Genomic DNA, 19,985 nt, shown 5'->3' with positions numbered 1-19,985 from the left:
TTGCATGATTTTCCATATTCAATCGCAGTTAATTGTAATTTAATCGCACATTTTTTATCTGTTCAAAGTGGACAATTAAGGGAGATTTGTCAAGTATTTCATACTCTTATCAACATGGGAGTGGGCAAATATGCTTGCTTTATGCAAATACATATATATATATATATATATATATATATATATTTATTAATGGAAATCAATTAACAACACAAAACAATGACAAATAATGTCCAGAAACCCTCACAGGTACTGCATTTAGCATACAAAATATGCTCAAATCATAACATGGCAAACTCAAGCCCAACAGGCAACAACAGCTGTCAGTGTGTCAGTGTGCTGACTTGACTATGACTTGCCCCAAACTGCATGTGATTATCATAAAGTGGGCATGCATGTAAAGGGGAGACTCGTGGGTACCCATAGAACCCATTTTCATTCACATATCTTGAGGTCAGAGGTCAAGGGATCCCTTTGAAAATGGCCATGCCAGTTTTTCCTCGCCAAAATTTTGCCTAATTTTGGAGCGTTAAAGCTATTATGACATGGTTGGTACCACTGGATTCTTTAGGTTTTCTAGTTTGATACCAGTATATTCACTCTAGCTTTAAAACTGAGCATGCTACAACCTAAAAATCGCAAGTTGCATTAATGCGTTAAAGAAATTAGTGCCGTTAAAACGAATTTGCTTTGACAGCCCTATTTTTAATACATCAGTGTGTCTGCCTCAGGCTTATTAGTGTTACCTTTCAAAACAACACAAGTTGTTTTATATCATTAATTTCAAAATATACATTATTTTGCAAGCTTATCATTATTCTTCAGCCACTTTTTCAGCCTTCTGTTATAGTTTTGGCATCATTTACAGTACACATGACACATCAAAAGAAGTGTCTCGTTGAGTAAACCTGAGTGATTTGTTGTACATTTTTCACAAAATGTCCAGTAAAGCATTTCTCCCCGCAAACACAAGCTGAAACAGAATAACAGAAAAAAACAGAATGCAGGCTCAGTAAAAGCATTTACAGGGCAGTGTATAGGGTAATTACCATACAGTTACATAAGTGTTTTGATTTGGCTTCACAGATATTTGTATGAGCCTGGCGTACTAACAGTAATATCTCCCATAAATCTGCTTTGGTAAGAAGTTGACGACACATCAGCCAGTCAGGCGAGTAGCTTAAATATGGAGTTCCAAAGCCACAAAGATGTGCAATGGTTATTATGTCTCTCAATCAAGGAAGAGCAACTGACCTTATCATATAAAATGCAGTGGTGAGCATTGTTATTATCTGCAGTAATGAATCTGAGAGCTCAATGGTAAACACAATCTAAGGCCCTAACAAGCAGCAGGTTTATAAATGGAATCATAACTCTCCATATAACTCAGAGGGAAGTTGACTCTCAGTCACAGTTCACCAACAAGGTTTTCTATATGATATACTTATTATTTGGTCAGATGACAATATATTTCTATTGTGTGATCACCTAGCAGCCACCAATCACTATAGAAAATATGTCAAACACCATAGCAACCACACAAACAACCAGTACTACTACAGTAGTTGCATGAAAAGGCGAATGAATGACACGATAATGAACAAGGCCAAAGCGAGCAATAAGAATACTGTTCTTGCTTTTGGCATGTCATTTGTATGACATGTAGTCCCTACTGACTGCAATGTAAATGCATCCACGTAAATATGATACGCTCAGAGCTAGTGAGCTAGAATAAAAAGTGTAGAAAGAGGGGAAGTAGATGGGTCCAACAAACACTGGACTTTCAACCAGGAGACCGGTGTTCGAAATCGGTAAGTTAGGTTAGTAAGTTAGTTAATAGTTAATAGTTACGTTACGTTAGTGATGTGTTTTTTAGTGATGTTTGTAATGTTTTTTTCACAACTTATGATATGTTGTTTCCGTACGTATTGTTCTTAGTTAACGTACCTAATTTTAAGGCCAACCATGACGTTTTTCATAAACCTAACCGAGTCATTTTTTTTGCTTAAACCTAAGTGAATGGTTTTGTTGCCCCCTTCTGGTACTGCATCTACGTACACACATGTAATATTCACGCCTCTGCGAGGCAAAACGTGACACTGACACGATTTGGAGTGATACTAAGTTGGATTTCCAGTGGCATGAATGGAAACAAGTGGCTGCTTCGAAGGTAGATCACAGATCAAAAATCTGAAGGTATGCTTTGGGAAATGGTTAGTAGAATATCAAAAATATACACAATTAGGTAATGGTAATAATTTACAAATTAGGGCTGTCAATCGATTCAAATATGTAATATGTATTATTATTATATACGTATATATATATATATATATATGTATACGTATATATATATTTAATCGCAACAACAGCTGTCAGTGTGTCAGTGTGCTGACTTGAGTATGATTTTCCTAAAACTGCATGTGATTATCATAAGGTGGTCATGTCTGTAAAGGGGAGACATGTGGGTACCCATAGAACCCATTTTCAATCACATATCTTGAGGTCAGAGGTCAAGGGACCCCTTTGCAAATGGCCATGACAGTTTTTCCTCAACAAAATGTAGCGCAAGTTTGGAGCGTTATTTAGCCTCCTTTGCAACAAGCATAGTATGACATGATTGGTACCAATGTATTCCTTAGGTTTTATAGTTTCATATTAAAAGGAATTTGTGTTAATGCATTATTATAGCGTGCAAATCCACGGCGTACCCTGTGTTGAAATGTAACACATTCCACAGGAGAAATAGAGGTGTTAATCAATACATCTCTTTTTAGAGCAAGAGTATGTACCGAGATGTCTGTAACTGGTTGCCCGTTTGTGATGCAAGACCACTACGGCACGATACAGTAAGTAATGAAGTTAGAAAATAGGGTGTGGAAACGTGCATGCTTTCTAGAAGCACTCCTATTAATCGGTAATCTTCTTTCTTCTCAGAGCAGTCAAACGTTTTCATGCCCGGGTGTTTGTTTCTGTAAATTCTGTTCTGATGGTATTTTTGTTACCGCTGCCATGTGTTTTGCTCTCCAAGCCGCTGTCTCTCTGCCTCTGCCACCCTCACTGTGTCTCTCTGTCCTTGTCTTCCCTCTGTATATAAGCGCACTCTGTACAAGGTGGCTGTCCACGCCTCTGTGACTAAGTGACTGGCAGTGACATGCGACAGCTCCTCTCACTTTCTGCGTGTGTGTGCGTGCGAGTGAGTGTTACTGAGGAAGACTATGTGTGCGAGTGCTCCTGGCCTTAGTCTCACTTTTGCTCTCTCTGTCTCTATTTCTGCCTCCTTTCATCTGTCTACCTGTCAAGCAACATTCCAACATCCCCCCAAAAAATAAATAAAACAAAAACCCTACAGCTGAAATGGTGGAGACAAATACGCTACGCCCACAAGTCCTCATTCTTTCACTCTTCATAACTGCATCTTTCTTAAAAAAAAAAAGAAAGAAATCTTGTGCTATTAGCTTGTGTGCTATTGGTAAATCTTTGTGATCTGGGTTGTAACTAACTGCCTGAGTGATGATGACCGCTGGGTGACACCGTAGTTGACAAAGAAAAAGGGGAGAAATCCAATGATTATGTTATCTGTCAGGAAAAACAGCGTGTACTGTAAAGCTAGCTCGGATGTGTACGTGCGTGTGTGTGTGTGTGTGTTTGTGTAAACACACTGTTTATGTCAGCGAGAGTCTGGTCCTGTGTCAGCTGGCACAGACAAGCATGGCATTAGGATTTTCAGATTTAGCTAATCTCAGAGCAGCCATTCATTCTGGTTGCCAGTTCAGCAATACGGCGACACGGGGGGAGCCTTCAGAGTTACCTTTTCTGAGATGCGCTGCATTTCTGGTGCACGTAAAAGAGGGTTAAGACAGAGGGAAAGAGAGAGACATAATGAGTGTTTGTATTGTCTTGCTTTAGGGCAGCGTGTACCCTGGCTAGTGGACAGCGCCTTGTGTAGCCATCTCATCCATCTTCGTCAGAGTCATCGTCTCCGACAGCTGCTTCACAGCCCAACACTCACAGAAGACTCCCGCTCACCCACCTGCTCTCCCAACACACACACATCCACACACACACACACACACACACACAGAACAGCTATTTGTTCTACAGTACCAATGCAACAGACCCGCTGAGCCAACAGACCTCTTGACCTCGCTCTAGCTCGAGCATCAGCCCTCTTGCTTAGCTCCGCCATCACATGAGAACAAAGTTTATGTTTATTTATAATGCTTTGCGCTCGCTCGCATTTCATGACCTTATCTTAAAAACTTATGCCGGCTGTCAAAAGTAAGCTTCATTTCTAAAGAAATTTCACCCAGGACTCCTCATTTAAAGTTGTCATCCACTCCCACACAAATTGCTAAATAAATACAGTAATAAAGTCTCCGGATACGACCTGGAGATTTGTGTTTCCTCCACCATTACCTCGTACATGCTTTATTACTATCTGCGTTGTGCTGATGCTACAAAAGCGGGGTAATCTTGACTTAGATTTGACCTGATTAGGTTGTGCAATATGAGCAAATCACTGTATGAAAAAGTCAATTTGTGAGAGAGCGAAAAGAGGCAAATGTTTGCATGTGAAAGTGAGGGAGAGTAAGATAGCGGGCACGGTGTGTAACATTTGTTGGATAAAGATTAGCGAGGGTCTCTAAGTGTTGAATAAAGAGATTGAATGAAGAATAAAGAGAGTCAGTGGATTAAGGCCCAGCAGCCAGACGGGCAAACTGCGATTAGCCCACGCTTAAAGGTCGCACAGCTCTACAGGAAAGACGGGAGAATTCCTAGGAGGGAGGAATAACTCGACGCTGGGAATATAATCCATGACATTTTTCCCTCGTTGGTAGTTTGGCATGTGGATGTCAGGTTGAAAACATATTTAAAAAAACATGTTCTAAATGCAGCCCCAGTGAGACTGATCTGTTATGACACTGTCGTTGCTAGCTGAGCGTAGATAGAGGTGAGTGACAGCTTACATTTTCTTTCTTTCTCCGTCCCCTCGCCATATACTCAAATTAGATAGCGGTGCATTAATGTGTCTTTTTCTGAGCTATGGCTATCTTTAGCCAGATTATGCAATTTTGTGATTGCAGAATAGTATGCACACATTTTCACGCATGGGATACAAAAAAACCCGCCAGATTAACTTTTCCCTTGTATAGGTAGAAGATCTGGCTCGCTCAAACAACTAATGACTGCTCCACCAGATATACTGCTTGAGTCGGTAATACGGACAGCTTAGTCTGTCATTTTGTAATGCTGGTCATTCATTTTCAAAATAAATCTCTACGGCGAGGGAATTCAGTTTGCTAATTATCTAGGATTTTCCTCCATGTGCTGTTTTTTTTTAATAACCGCATCTTTAACCATCCCTGACAGCTGCCGACAAATTTCTCCCTGTGCCTGGCTGCTCAGATTTCTTTTATTGCCACCATTCCCATTTGGGATCTTTTTTTATTTTATTTTATTTTCACATTAATTTCACATTGATTTACATGATTAAGTCATGCAAGCACATTCTGATAATGTAATGGTATATACTGGATTTTCATGGGAAGTTTTACTCAAGGCAGCAAAATGTTTTAGAGACTTTGGCTGTCATTTCTACAATCATGCCTTAATTGAAGTTATTACAATATTACACATGTGGAAGGTTTACAGACAGACAGACAATCACAACTGCATTATAGTTTAACAGGTATCACCAGAGTCCATAAGTGTTGCTGTACACTATAGAATTAGATCAGATTTTAGCATTCTCTTTTAAAGGTACAGTGGATTTGGCTGTATCTAGTGGTGTGGTTGCAAATTGCAACCAGCTGAATACCCCTCCGCTCACTCCTCACTTTCCAAGACTGCGGTAACGTGAGCTGTCGAGTCCAAAACCGTGGTAACGCCATTCGCCTTGCTCAGAGGCCATCCTTACCATAATAACACTACTTTAGGACCAACGGAAGTCAGACAGCAGCTGGCGGTACCACGGTTTTGCACTCCGCGGCTCACGTTAGCGCAGTTTCACAAGCGTGTCTGAGAACTACGTTGGCTTTCAGGTAACATTAAAACGTGAAAGGCTCTCTCTGGAGCCAGTGTTTGGTTTGTCCATTCTGGGCTACTGTAGAAACATGGCAGATCAACATGGCAGACTCTGTGAAGAGGACCCGCTCCCTATGTAGATATGAAGGGCTCATTCTAAGCTAATGAAAATAATTCTTAGTTTCAGGGGATTATACACGAATGAAAACATGAATATTATATTCCATTTATGCTAATAGATCCCCCGAAATGTTACACACTGTTCCTTTAAATAACATAGACATTAAACCCTAGCATTATTAAAGAAGCATGTCACCAAGCCTCTTTTGCACACTGCAAATGCTCAATGTTTTGAAAAGATTGCTTTAACTCACATTGCAACATTTGCCAAACACCTGTTTCCCTGCGGGTAAGTGGAACATTTCACTTGTGAATCTAAGTATCTAACACTTTCCTGAAAGTGCTGCGTCATGGAGAGCATTATGGGTTAATGTGAGACGTGCCTCATGTGGCAAAAGCAGCCACTTTGCGCGTATCCTCAACAAAAGTAAATCAATCCACTAACACACAAATGTAGGGTGTTTTTTGAGACAAATGAATACGAAATACATGAAATAAAAAATATAGTTGAATTTGTTTCATATTGACTCGGCGTGGTGGAAAAATAATGAATATGGCAACATCAGAGACAAAAAGAACTGCATCTAATGACTTGAGAGTATTACTCACAAATACATCTGTTCACGGGTGTTTCACCGCTGATAACACGCTTCAGATAGCTGCTGAAATGGAACACTGAATAAGAGGAATATTTTTAGAAAGTGATGAATGGGACTGTTGTGCTCATATTGGTTAGAAACAACTGTTTTGTCCTTTCGGTGGGACTGTGTCCTTCACTAGGAAACCTATCTGTGACTGCTAACGTAATCTGGGTTGTCCATTAGTGTGTGTATATTACGGTGTGTGTATGCTCACTATCTGTGCTCTGACTATTGGAATGTATCACAATCAAAGACAGCTATGTGGGATGCATGGGAGAAAACCATCAGATTATACCTAATGATTGATTAGCTCAGTCGTCACTGCTGCTGCTGCTGCTGCTGGTGATGGTGATGGTGTTACTAGAGTGAGACATTTTTATAGCAATCTGTCATGATATCACAAACGACATTGTGCATTTGACTTGTCCTGGTTTTGCAACAGAAAAGGATATAAAGCAGCCACAAACACATTAATAATAAGAAAAATGAAAGATTCGGTTGGCTTTATATTACTGATGTACATACACCTATATTTAGGTGGTTCTACTTCTTCTTATATAACTAGAGTTACTCCTCCTCCCATGAAATCAGCACAGCGAAAGGATGTGGCACTGGGTCATGCATGCACACATCCACAGTTACACAGCACAACAAACCATACCTCTAAATGAGAAAAGAAAGTAGGCAGGGGAAAGAACCATTGTGCATACATGTTGGTCCCTGGAAAACAAAACATCTGTAGGGGAATCTAGAAACACGACCTTCTGGAGGAGACAAAATCCCAGAATGACTAGCAATCATGCAGCGGAGCAGGGAGGAGCTGGATAACTACTGATTGTGTCATAATTATACATAATATTTCCTGGTTTCTTTACTCTTCTATGACAGTAAACTGAATATCTTTGAGTTGTTGACAAAGCAAGACGTTTGATGGCGTCATCTTCGACTTTGGGAAACACTGATCGACATTTTATAGACCAAACAACTAATCGATTAATCAAGAAAATAATCGACAGATTAATCGACAGTAGTCGTTAATTGCAGCCCTAATCATAATGTAGGCGTACCAATCTGAACAATCAGGCACTTTCTCAACTACAATGCACCACCCTTCTACCCATCTATCTTTAGCCATCAAAGGTAGGAACACAGCATGGTAGCCTAGTAGTCTGTAGTACAAAGACGGAGCAAGGACACGGAGAAAGATCCACAAATGTCTAAATAGAAGTGTACAAAGGGACAATGTACTCACATAGCCATGTACTTGGCCATGTACTTGAAAGAATATTTGTTATTGTTAACAACAAAGGAATGAATGAATGAGCAAGCTGCTTGGGTGGACCAATAGAGCACATACGTAACATAGCCCTTAGTCAGCCCCAGTAACAAAGCTCAATGTATAGACAGGGACAGCGTCCGCTCCGAGGCTACAGGTCTTTGGTGTTGTAGTACCCTATCAGTTGCTCTAACAATATGCATGTTGGGTTAGTGAAGGAAAGGAAATTTAGGTCTAGTACAGGGAGGCATTTATAGATCAATTGCGATCTGAACCAACATACTGTATGCAATTTTCAGTATGCTGCAGTAGTGATTGGACAAGACCACACAGCCTGTGAGAAGGCAACACCTGTTTGAAATGGAACGGTCTCTGGAACAATCTCACTTTGCTTATGCTCTCTATTTTGCAATCTCCCTCTAACCCCTGACTTCTTTTATTTTCCTTTACAGTATGTATGTGGAAATTAGCACAGTGATTGTCACTTAAAGGTGTTATTTGGAGTTGACCACTACTGGCGATGCAGAGTGGTGTTTTGATGAGTGGGTGCCAATAGTGTTTGTATGTGTAGTACCAGAACACTGTTGAATGAACACTGTTAGCCTTAGTACATTGTAGCTAGATACGATGCACACTTTTTTAGTGAAAATAAATCATAAATGAACAGGTCAAAATAAATAGTGTGAGATTCAAATCATTCAGGAAAAAGGTTTTTCAAGTGTTTTATGAGGTAGGAAATGCATTCATATATCATTTGAACATAGAACATATATCATTTGTGTTATGGGTGTCACAAGAACCGATACTACGGTACCAAGAAACTTGAATAAATCCAGTGTTTGAAGGAGATGTTTAAACAGCAATATAAAATATATTAGAGAGGGAATTATTAGCCTTTTAACTTCCTAACTAAACCAGTATGCAAATTGTAATAAAGGGGTGTATGTTGAAGTACGTGGGATTTATTGTTTTACTTTTGCTTTTTACCGTGGTATCGAATTGGTGATGAGAATCCTGGAATTTCACTGGACTACTAAATTTCTGATATCGTGACATCCCTAATTTGTGTAAGTGAGAGACAAGACAAGAGTGTGTTTTTTAGTGTGACGTGCCTTTACATCTACCCTCCTCTGTTAGGCCAACGAGTGAAACTGTAACACTAATGGTAAGGATAGCTGAATGTGTGCAACAACAATCAATCAGAGCAACGGTTTAATTAGGGCCTTTCAGATTTAGAAAAGTTGACCTCCATCTGGTCAATTACTGCACATCTTTTAAAGTCACAGTGCTTGAATCCATCTTCCTCTCACGTCTCATTAAAGTCAGTCAAGTGACATCATATCATGTCTGACAGACAGACAGACACAGTGCCCCATCCTTCTTAGTCAAACATGATATTAGGCCAAAGCAATAAACTATTGTTACAGTTTTTCAACCTCATTTGCAGTCTGCAGATTTCACAGGCAATCATGAAACACTATTGATTCTAAAAATAGTTCATAATTATTCTTCAGACAACATGTAACACAATTGCTTAGAAGCTTTCTCAGATATCATCAGTGTGCAGGGAACGTGAAATGCTGATGTTTACCTGGATCATAATAATCGGTGTGTGATTAATGAAATGTTCGTACTATAGTAGACATTTTGAGTTAAGCTGCTTATTGCATGGGAAGTTTATGCGCGTTATGTTCTACAGTTCACTTCTTATACAATAATTACAAAGTGTTTGTTTAATTCACGTCACAGTGGTAGGTGTTGCAAGGGGTGCAGGCGGCAGAGGGAGTTGGAGATTGAACGACAGAGTGAGAAAGGGAGAATTATGCCTCACGAGAGATGAGAGGAACACATTTTGTGCCCCGAGGACAGATGGGAGGGAGGATAGAGGAGAATAAGACTGGAAATCGGTTGAAGTGCGGCACTTTGAGGAGTGCTGAGCATAGATAATTATACATTATGTATGCTAACGTAAAGAGTATTGAGTATGTGCTTAGATGGCTATTGAAGAGTGTGAGAAAAGGACAAAAAAGCTAACATATTGGATTGAGAAAGAGAGAGAGAGACATTCATGTAAAGAGCACCATTTCCACAGACCGTACCATGATGGCATTGTGCTGTGTAATGCATTGCAATTAGAGGATGATGCATATTGCTACGATAGACAACCTATGCCTGTGACAAAATTGTCCTTTTGCCCATTGTGTGAGAACAGATTGTCAAACAAACACACATACACACACACACACACACACACACACACACACACACACACACACACACACACACACACACACACACACACACACACACACACACACACACACACACGCACACACACACGCTAGCTAATACACACAGCCACACAAACAGTGGGAAGCCCCCTGGTGGATCTAATTGAAGAGATTAGATGTTATCCTGTTATATCCCAGCCAATTTCAGCCCATAGCCAAACGTAATGCCTGAGAATTCAGGGGTTACAGCAACCTCCACACACAGCATAGCTGTTACCTTGGAAACAACAGCAAGACAGTCTATAACAACCTGTCTAATAAACTCTCTTTCTCTTTCTTCTTCTTCTAACTCTCGCTCGTATTTCTTTTAAACCTTTTTCTCTGTCAATTTCTTCTGTCTGTCTACATGTTTTTCATTAAATCATTTCATGCTGTTATTCCTTTATCTTCCTGCCGTCAGAGACAAAAAAAAAAAAGTTCCTCTTCTTGCTCAATACTCTACTTCTAGATATGGCATAATCAAAAAGGCCAGAACTTAACCATAAAAGGATCCACGCCTTAAGACAGAAGAGCAAACACAGTTTGAGGTGGGATTTGATTCTCAGTGGACTCACTCAAACAAAACACACATTTTCAGATATTTTGGATATTCTGAAATAAATAACTAAAAGCTGAAGAAGACTACATACCATATATCTTTTGAATAGATCAATGTAGAGCTGTCAAAGTTAAAGCAATAATACTGTGTTAACGCAATTTCGTTTTAACGTCACTAATTTCTTTGACGCGCTTACACAACTTGCAAGGATGGCAATCAGCACCAGCCACCAGCCAAATGCTGGTAAAATATGCAAGCGGCTCCTAGATTTGCTTCACTCATCAGCCCAAAAAAAAAAAACAGTAATCTATTGAGTGGCTGGTAAATTTTGGAACTCACCAGCCATAGTGGTAAGTGGACAAAAAAGTTAATTTTCAACAACTTTTTAATTAACCTTAAAAATCCGACAGGCTGCCAACCTTTCGGAGGTTGTAGCGGGCTCAGTTTTAAAGTTAGAATGAAGAAAGTGGCATCGTATGAAAACTAGAAAACCTAAGGAATCCAATGGTACCAACCATGTCATACTAGCATGTCAGGAAGGAGGCTAAATTATGCTACAAACTTATCTAAATTTTGGCAAGGAAAAACTGTCATGGCCATTTTCAAAGGGGTCCCTTGACCTCTGACCTCAAGATATGTGAATGAAAATGGGTTCTATGGGTACCCACGAGTCTCCCCTTTACAGACATGCCCACTTTATGATAATCACATGTAGTTTTGGGGCGAGTCATAGTCAAGTCAGCACACTGACAGTTGTTGATGCCTGTTGGGCTGCAGTTTGCCATGTTTTGATTTGAGAATATTTTTTTATGCTAAATGCAGTACCTGTGAGGGTTTCTGGACAATATTTGTCATTGTTTTGTGTTGTTAACTGATTTACAAAAATAAATATATGCATAAATTTGCACAAAGCAAGCATATTTGCCCACTCCCATGCTGGTAAGAGTATTAAATAATTTACAAATCTCCCTGCCTAAGGTACATTTTGAACACATAAAAAATGTATGAATAATCACGATTAAATATTTTAATCGTCTGACAGCCCTAGAACAAAGGTTAGACAAAAATAAAAAAACAAAACAAGCAGAGATAAAAAATAATTACAAAGAGCAGTAAGAGTCACGTATTTCACTCATCGAGAGGTGTGTGACACGCTGTGCTCTCTCGGCTGGACCGGCGCTTAATTAAGAGTCTAAAAACATGTCCACTAGTAATGATTAGCTCATGTTTATCACTAATGACTCCACTGAGGCAATCATGGTGTTGGGAATACGATGCGAATGTTTGTGTCTGCTTATGTGTGCTGTGCATGTACAGAGTGGTATTGTATGTATGTAGAGAAGAAGGGAGATAAACTAGTAGATGGTTGGTCTGAAAGAGCTGGCGTGTGTGGATTTCTACTGTACAGGAGATAAATTAGAACCATATGTGTTTACAGACGTATAAGATCCATATGTGTGGGTGTATGCACTCCCACACAGAATGGGATGAGCATGGTCCCATGTGCTTTATAGCAGTTTATAATTTAATCTATGCACATAAGCTAGGAAAAAAAGGAACCAAATGACCAATTAGGGTAATGTTTGCACCCTAATGCTCTTATTGGCGTGCTGCAATAACAAAGGTTACAATACCCTTGATACCACAGGCACACATACAAAACAGCACTCATACAGAGCGCCCTGCGCTGCGGGGTTGTGTTTGTTTACCCAACAGTTTAGCTTAACCTTCAGATACCCTCTTCCACTCTTCCGTGACCTGGTAAAGGTGTTATTGCACCCTCCCTTCCCCTACATTCTCCCATGCCCCTGCAGAGCTCACTTCATGTCACCACTAATTCCTGTAATAATCTCAGGATGAAGAACCGATTAATTGAAATACTTTCAACATTCTATCACTGAGAAAAAACTGTGACGCGTTTATGTGAGTATTTATATTATGTTGTTGCATATTCCTTTTTAGCATGGTAGCATTTTTATTCAGATAATCATGAAGACTGGTATGCTTCAAAAGAAAAACGAGCTTTCTTGCTTTACTACTTCTTAACAAGCTGACTTGTAAGGTTTCATTGGCATTCAGTGGAGGAATATAAAATAAATTAGAATAAAAAATGTTTATTTTACTGTGTAAAATAAACCACCGGCCTGTGTTTTTAGAGGTTAAAACAAATGGCTTCTTTCATTGTAATGGCAGGCAGGAACCCCTCAGCATTTATCTTGTAGGTACCACTGGAGCTCCACACATGTTCATTTTGTGACTTAAACTTGAACTTTTACTGTCACACCTCTCCTCCAATCACTTCCTGTAACTGTAACCTGATACCCCCTGAACTCTGCCCATTGATTCAACGTTTACTGATAACCCATGATGTAATCTTATCAACAAAATTCCAGCTCCTCCGTTTCTTTGTTCTTCTTTTCCATGGTCTCACCTGAGGGCTCTCTGACCACTGTGTACTACTTTTCCTGCGGCAGCGACACTATGGTTAGTATAGGATGTCGGGGAAACGAGTCTTGCAAGAGTTTCCGCGTGTTTTCGCAACTTGTGAGTTGCCTTCTAGGTATGACCCTGCTAACTCAGAGTAAACAAGTTTTAAGCGCCAACACCGACCTGCACCATCGGAACACAGCACAGCAAAAAAACGTCTGAACCACAACTCTTTCCAGCCTGGATCATTAACAACCGACGGAATCGCCAGCCAAGCTATCAAAGACAGTACGCCCCATCTCCCTTCATGGCCTGGTAACGTTAACTAGACATAACATAGCATAGCGTAACAGTACACGGGTAAGCAGAGAACTGCTTTACTTTTGTCAATGTGCATGTATTGATTATTCACTGAGCTTTATTGTTGTGATCTCTCTGTAGTCAGGTTATTGGGTAGTTGGCTTGATGCTAGTGATGCTTCACACAGACACAGTCTTGCATGCAAAACTAACCACCCTCATTTTTAAGGCAGCGTCATTATCCTCCACTGATCACGTACACACCACGACCACGTGTGTCCATGCTTGTGCACGCAGAATAAACATACACATTCTTTCTGGTGCACACTCAAACACACACACACTCACTTTTACTTTAGATATTTAGTTAGATTAATATTGTGTGGTTTACCTTTATTATCTTGTGAATAAATGCTTTTGATTCTGTATGCTAGTCTGTTTAATGTTGCAGAGTGAATGCTACCAACCTCTACTATTCAGAGCTCTAAAACCCTTCAACCTTTATTAACTATTGATATGGTAATTTCAGTTGTAGTTATTAATTTCAGAGTTCCAAATTGAGACTAAATGATTTTTTTCTTTCCCTTTGTCAAAAAAGGTGGTGCCCTGAGGTGATTTTAATGTTAAATGTTAATGTTAAGTTAAATTATGCTATTCAATATTAATACTGATGGCCTTTTTAAGCTGTTACACCTACATAGGAGTGTTTGTTTTACAGTGTGCCATATAAATGACAAATTAAACTGTCTTGAGAAAAATATGGCAAGTTTTTACTTCAGCCAAGCTGTTACTGCATGTACTGTAATTCCAGCCCAGCATTAGCACTGTAGGAGTGTTAAAATTAAATATGTGTTGCTAATAGGGCTTCAGAGCAAAATTTGGATCAAAGAAAGGGCCTGTTGACAGAGAAACAGCCTACTCAGTTCACATGAATTTAAATCTTCATTTGTAGCTGAGAGGAAATTGACTGTAAAGAGCATTGCACTACAGACATTGAGCCAAGTTGGTGGAATAATAGCAAACAGTCTGTTTTCACCCCCATAGCGGCTAAACTTGAAACGTAATGCCCTTAATGGAAGAATCCTCATCAGTGAGTTATACAATCAGCTGCCATGTCGATAAGTAAGATAACAGTGAATACAAATGTCTGTAAAATCTGTAAAAATGGAATAAAAGAAAACTTTTGTTTTAGCAAATTCAGAAGAATTATACTTATATTCAAATTAATATACTACAATACATATACGGCTGTAACTGTTTATGAGTTAAGCTAAGTAAATAGGAGTTTAGCTAAGCTATCGGGCTGGCCTGTAATGAGGGCAAAAAGGCATAAAAATCCATCACCGTCACGGCAAATTCTATGATTACTATTGATGCTGCTCATCAGGGATCTCATTGCCTTGCCGAGAATGATTGGTTCTGTCTGGCAGGGAGTTCCATGTATGTGGCTGAGGCCTCCTGTTAGATAGTGTGTGTGTGTGTGTGTGTGGGAGGTGATGGGAGTGGGGGGGGTGTTGGTGAGGTCGCCTCGTGATTAATACTCGTATTTGCTACTGCTTCTCCCTCCTCAGCCCTTTCTCGGCCCAAGGTTAGTTGGAAATATCTCGTGCAATTTCCATAAGAATATTGGAACCGTAATACACCATGGCACAATACTTAAAAATACAGCCGTAAGCTCGCGGGTTTTTAAGTGTCCACACAGTAGATTTTAAAGCGTTTTGGGAGGTTAAGTGATGCCAGTCAATTTAAAGAGAAGCCAAAAAAATGCCATTCTTGATACAGGACTTTCAATACCTAAATGTGCTCATTGCACAGAACATTATTGGACATTGTTGTGACACATCGTTGTCATTAACCATATTATCACATTCACATATTTCAAATAGCTTCGGTTAAGAGATTGGAATGAATGAATTTCAAACTTGAAATATGATTTTCATTAAAACATAAATAAAAGTCATCCTTCCTTCTTTCACAAAATGCATTTATAATTTATAGTGCACATATACACATAAGCAGACACACCACACACAACCCACTGACGTAATAGGCTATATATAACCCATTTGACCTACGCTGTCATGTACAAAAGTCTCAAGGTTAATTGCTATACCATGCGTCAGCTCCAGAGCCATACGCTGTCTGTGGCTAATAAACACTTGGTAAGCAGAGATAATATCCAATAACTGATGATGGACCAGCTGTATGACAAAAAGTGATGATTTAATTTGACATTGTTTTTGACAGATTTCATTATTAGTATATTTAGTGATTGTTGCTACGTCCTGTTTTAATGCACCGGACTCAGACTGCTGACATGTTCTTAAGGATCTGTATTAGGGCTGGGCAATATAACGATATATATCGTCAAAACGACATAAAAAATGTCTATCGTATATATGTTTCTATATCGTTTCTATCGCAATAAATGCTAGGCCTATATTTATTTAATTTTTTGATACAATTTCAATTAAAACTGTTATGTTCATTTTGCACTCAAGTTCTTAAAATGAGAAAATACTCCAAAATACTACATTTTATTTCCTATATTCTTCACAATAAAAGCCCACCGTTATTTTGTTATTTAAAAGCTTTTATCATGAAGCAGCAAAATCTGGAAATGTTGGGTTTTCAATATTGCCCAACCCTGTGGTTATTTCATATAAACAATTTCTTTTAGTGAATTACTAGAAAAAATATTATATTGTGATGTATATCGTTATTGAGATATGAAATGACCTATATCGTGATAGAAGATTTTGGTCATATCGTTCAGCCCTAATCTGTATGCATTGCTGTTTTATATGGAACATGTTGAGCCTTCATAATACAGCAAGCTTCATAATGATAAATGAGAAACTGTTAATGACAGATATGGTACAAGCATTAGATCACTGAGCCAACTTATGCATGGCTGTCAATATGGTTCATATCAAGATTTCAAAAGAGTCTGAACAAACCCTTAAAAATCACAATACAAGACAATTCACAAATAAAATATAATCTGGAGTTTAATCTTGGGAAGAAAAAAAAAAATACAAATCTAACTGCAATATCCCAGAAAATGTTTCTGCTTGCATTAATTACCCGGCAATTAAGTTGCCTATCATCATCCGTCATCTGTCACACGGGGTTGTATTTTTTCCCCGCCACATTATGATGTAAATTAACGACTCTTCAATCAATTAACACACTCATCCTTCTCAGTTGGTGCTTTAGATAATCAGAGATAATAAGAATTATTAAAGAGCACAATACACAACTGTCATCTTTGGCAGCGGCGACATTTTAATGTTCTCTCTCCCAGCTGGATTTTAAGCTTTTCTCAATATTATCAAATGTCTACTTATATTATCCTTCTGACGATCTGCCTGTAATCCTTATGTACACGCATCCTTAAAACGCATTGTTAGCCCGTCTTAATGAGTGTTTCCCCCTGCGCATACACACACACACACACACACACACACACAGCACAGATACTTTTCAAACTCCTGACAGACTCCATGCGGTGTCACGCTCAGTTACTGCGCAGAGCGAATTGAAGAGAAATACATTTTCCCTGAGGTTTCAACTATGTTTATCTCTCTTTTTCATTTTCCCTTTCTACCCTTCTAGCTCCCTATCTCTACATTTCTGCCTGATGACAGCTTGATTATGCAAAAAAAAACTGCAGGAGAGACGCGAGGTTGGGAATAAATTGATATTAATAACTGTGATTTGGCTGGCAGCGTCTTGCCCAGCTATTTTCACATTTTGTTTATATTTGTGACATTATTCCGAAAAATGAACACTTGCTGACTTGGAGAGAAAAGGGGATTCAAGGATAAAATTGCAGTCTTGCGGGATAATCAGGGCTAATTTTCCCAGCAATTCACATCTGAACAATGATCTGAATTAATACGTACCACTTGGGGATTGGCTTCGAATGGATTCGCACGACACACCACGCATTCAGACAGGCGTACAAAGGTAGCAAATTGAAGGAGGCCTGACTCTTGATCCCTATTAAAATGAACAATTACACGGTAAGGCAGTGTCCCTCAACGAGGCTGTAGTTTACTGGCATTTGAACCAGACGAGCGATCCGGCTGGTGGGTCACGGTGTGTGCATCAAAGGGGCAGACAGTAAGGAACATAAATATTACATAAAGCGAGCGAAGATGATAGAGACAGACAGACCCGCCTGACCTTGCACATTATGTTGTTCTGTCGGTCTCTGTCTAAACACGGTGTCTGAAAGTCTTCTCTGGGTTGAGCTGCTGCGGTGGCCGAGTTAATACGATGCGTCATTATTTGTAGCTGAGCTTTTGCACCTAGTACTCACCCTGTAAACTATTCTCAATGATCCACACAAAGGCAGCTTCAAACATGCGCACGTTGTCACACAATGGGCGACTAATGGCGTTGACAGAGAGACAGATTTCACACGTAAACACACGCGACAAGCTGTGTGAAATAAAAAAAAAAAAGACCAACGATGAAACACGAACTCGCACTAACAACAGCCGACACAAAGCCTCGCCAGGCAGGGCCTCAACATTGAGGCAAAACAGGAGCTCTGCGCACAACAGGTAATTAAGAAAACAAATGGGTTTAACAGCATGCTCCATTCTCAAGGCATTTCACTTCATTTTAACAAGTACGGTCTTAAGTGGGAATCACAAATACAAAAATAACCCAGCGGATAAGCACACCACTGTGGCTGCGGCACACACACACACACACACACACACACACACACACACACACATACTGTACAGTATAAGCACAGAGGAATGTAAATGAGCAGATAAGATGATAAATACCGGGAGAACAGAGGCGTCATTAATCTTTGCGGAGATGAGGTGTAGTAATTAAGGTTGCTGACACATGGCAGACTCCCATAGGGAGGCTGTGACAGAGTTAGACAGGGGAACAGCGAGCCTCTCTACCCGTGCCCAACACCCTCTTAGTGGGGCGCTGAGGTGAACCTTCGCTGTCTGGCAGCACGGCTGACGCGTCGCCTCCGCTCGGCTTCTCCTCGCCCTCCCATTCTCGTAATGAGTATTTGAATTTTCTGCAACCCTTTTCCGTAACCTATTTTTGCCTTTTACCCCCACTCCAGTTCTTCAGAAACAACAACAGCTTAACACAGAGATGGGAAAATCTTTAAATACGCAGCACTAAACTAATTCTATGCTATGGGGCACTAATGTAGCACACAGGGCAATAAAACAACCAGTGACACTTGACAGATGGCATAATAGAGATGTATAAACTGCTTCCACAGACAAACCCTGAAGTAATATATAGTAGGGATGTATTGTATATATGCTGGTTGAAAGAATTGACATTCTGTGGCATTATCCTTAATGTAGCTCTCCATTCCCCCCCCTCCCATGAATATTCATATGACAAGAATTACCTATTACATTACAGAGAGAGAAGGAAGTTAAAGCTTACATGTAGACACATGTCTTTCCAAACTAAACTACACATACATACATCTGCCCAGAGACATAGATGAATGGTTAAGGTGGATATATTTATCTGTTTGCATCTCTGAAAGATACTTCTTGCTCTCACAGCACCAACAATGCACGTTATTCGTTTTGTCGTCAATGTTAATCCTAAAATTTGAGTTGGCTTCAGTCCTATTAGGGCAAAAGAAACAGAAGATTCTACAGTATAAAGAAGGATTTTCTGCTCTCATGTTTACTAGGAAAACTTTTACCTGACCTCTGGATTATTACAAATCCATTAGCTCGCTAGGTTTTGCTTCTGTTGGGACATTTCTGATTTGGCATTCCCTCTCCAAAGTCATTGTGGCCCATTATGATTCATGCAACAATCTGTGACTTATTTAATTACTTGGTGCTATTACATTTTTTTCCTATAAATAATGAGGTGAATTTTTTTTTTTTTTGCTGGTATTTCTTGTAGAGGTTTCAATTTGTGAATTCAAGGATCACACTGATGGCGTTTTTTTCATGTGATTAATTCACACGTCGATATATATTTTTTTTCCGATCTGCTGTTTTTCTCATGAATATTTTCACACAGAACACAAATATTATGCTGTGAAAAAGCAAAGTAGATTTTTCGGAGCTTCTGCATCGCGAATAAAGGCATCAACCGATCACATTGTGCGGAACCGGCTGAGTTGCACCTATATTTATGGATTAAGGATTATACAACAACAACAACAATACGGAGGCTCCATCGTCCGAACCAAGACAGCAAACTTTATTACTCCTTTCAACAACAAAGGCAGCGCAGACCAGATCCACTCCTTTTGTTCTCACCTTTCACAATAAAAGCCCTTCGCATATAATATTTGCAAGCGAGTATTTCACATTTTTCTGTTGTTTTTTTGTCACTCCCCCG

General features: G+C 39.5%; 1 protein-coding gene and 1 long non-coding RNA gene across 3 annotated transcripts in view; one reads left to right on the top strand and one right to left on the bottom strand.

The window, feature by feature from the left end:
- The window catches only part of LOC119475267 (cell adhesion molecule 2-like), a 252,243-nt gene that overhangs the window by 143,747 nt on the left and 88,511 nt on the right, over positions 1 to 19,985 (bottom strand). The gene's annotated exons all lie outside the window — the stretch shown is intronic.
- Positions 930 to 19,882, top strand: LOC119475285. Its single transcript, XR_005203752.1, has 3 exons — positions 930 to 1,350; positions 3,611 to 3,617; positions 19,873 to 19,882. It is a non-coding gene; the product is annotated as an uncharacterized LOC119475285 (long non-coding RNA).

The sequence above is a fragment of the Sebastes umbrosus genome, chromosome 17 (assembly GCF_015220745.1).
Source record: "Sebastes umbrosus isolate fSebUmb1 chromosome 17, fSebUmb1.pri, whole genome shotgun sequence".
Taxonomy (NCBI): Eukaryota; Metazoa; Chordata; class Actinopteri; order Perciformes; family Sebastidae; genus Sebastes; species Sebastes umbrosus.
This window is presented reverse-complemented; position numbering and strand designations above follow the sequence as displayed.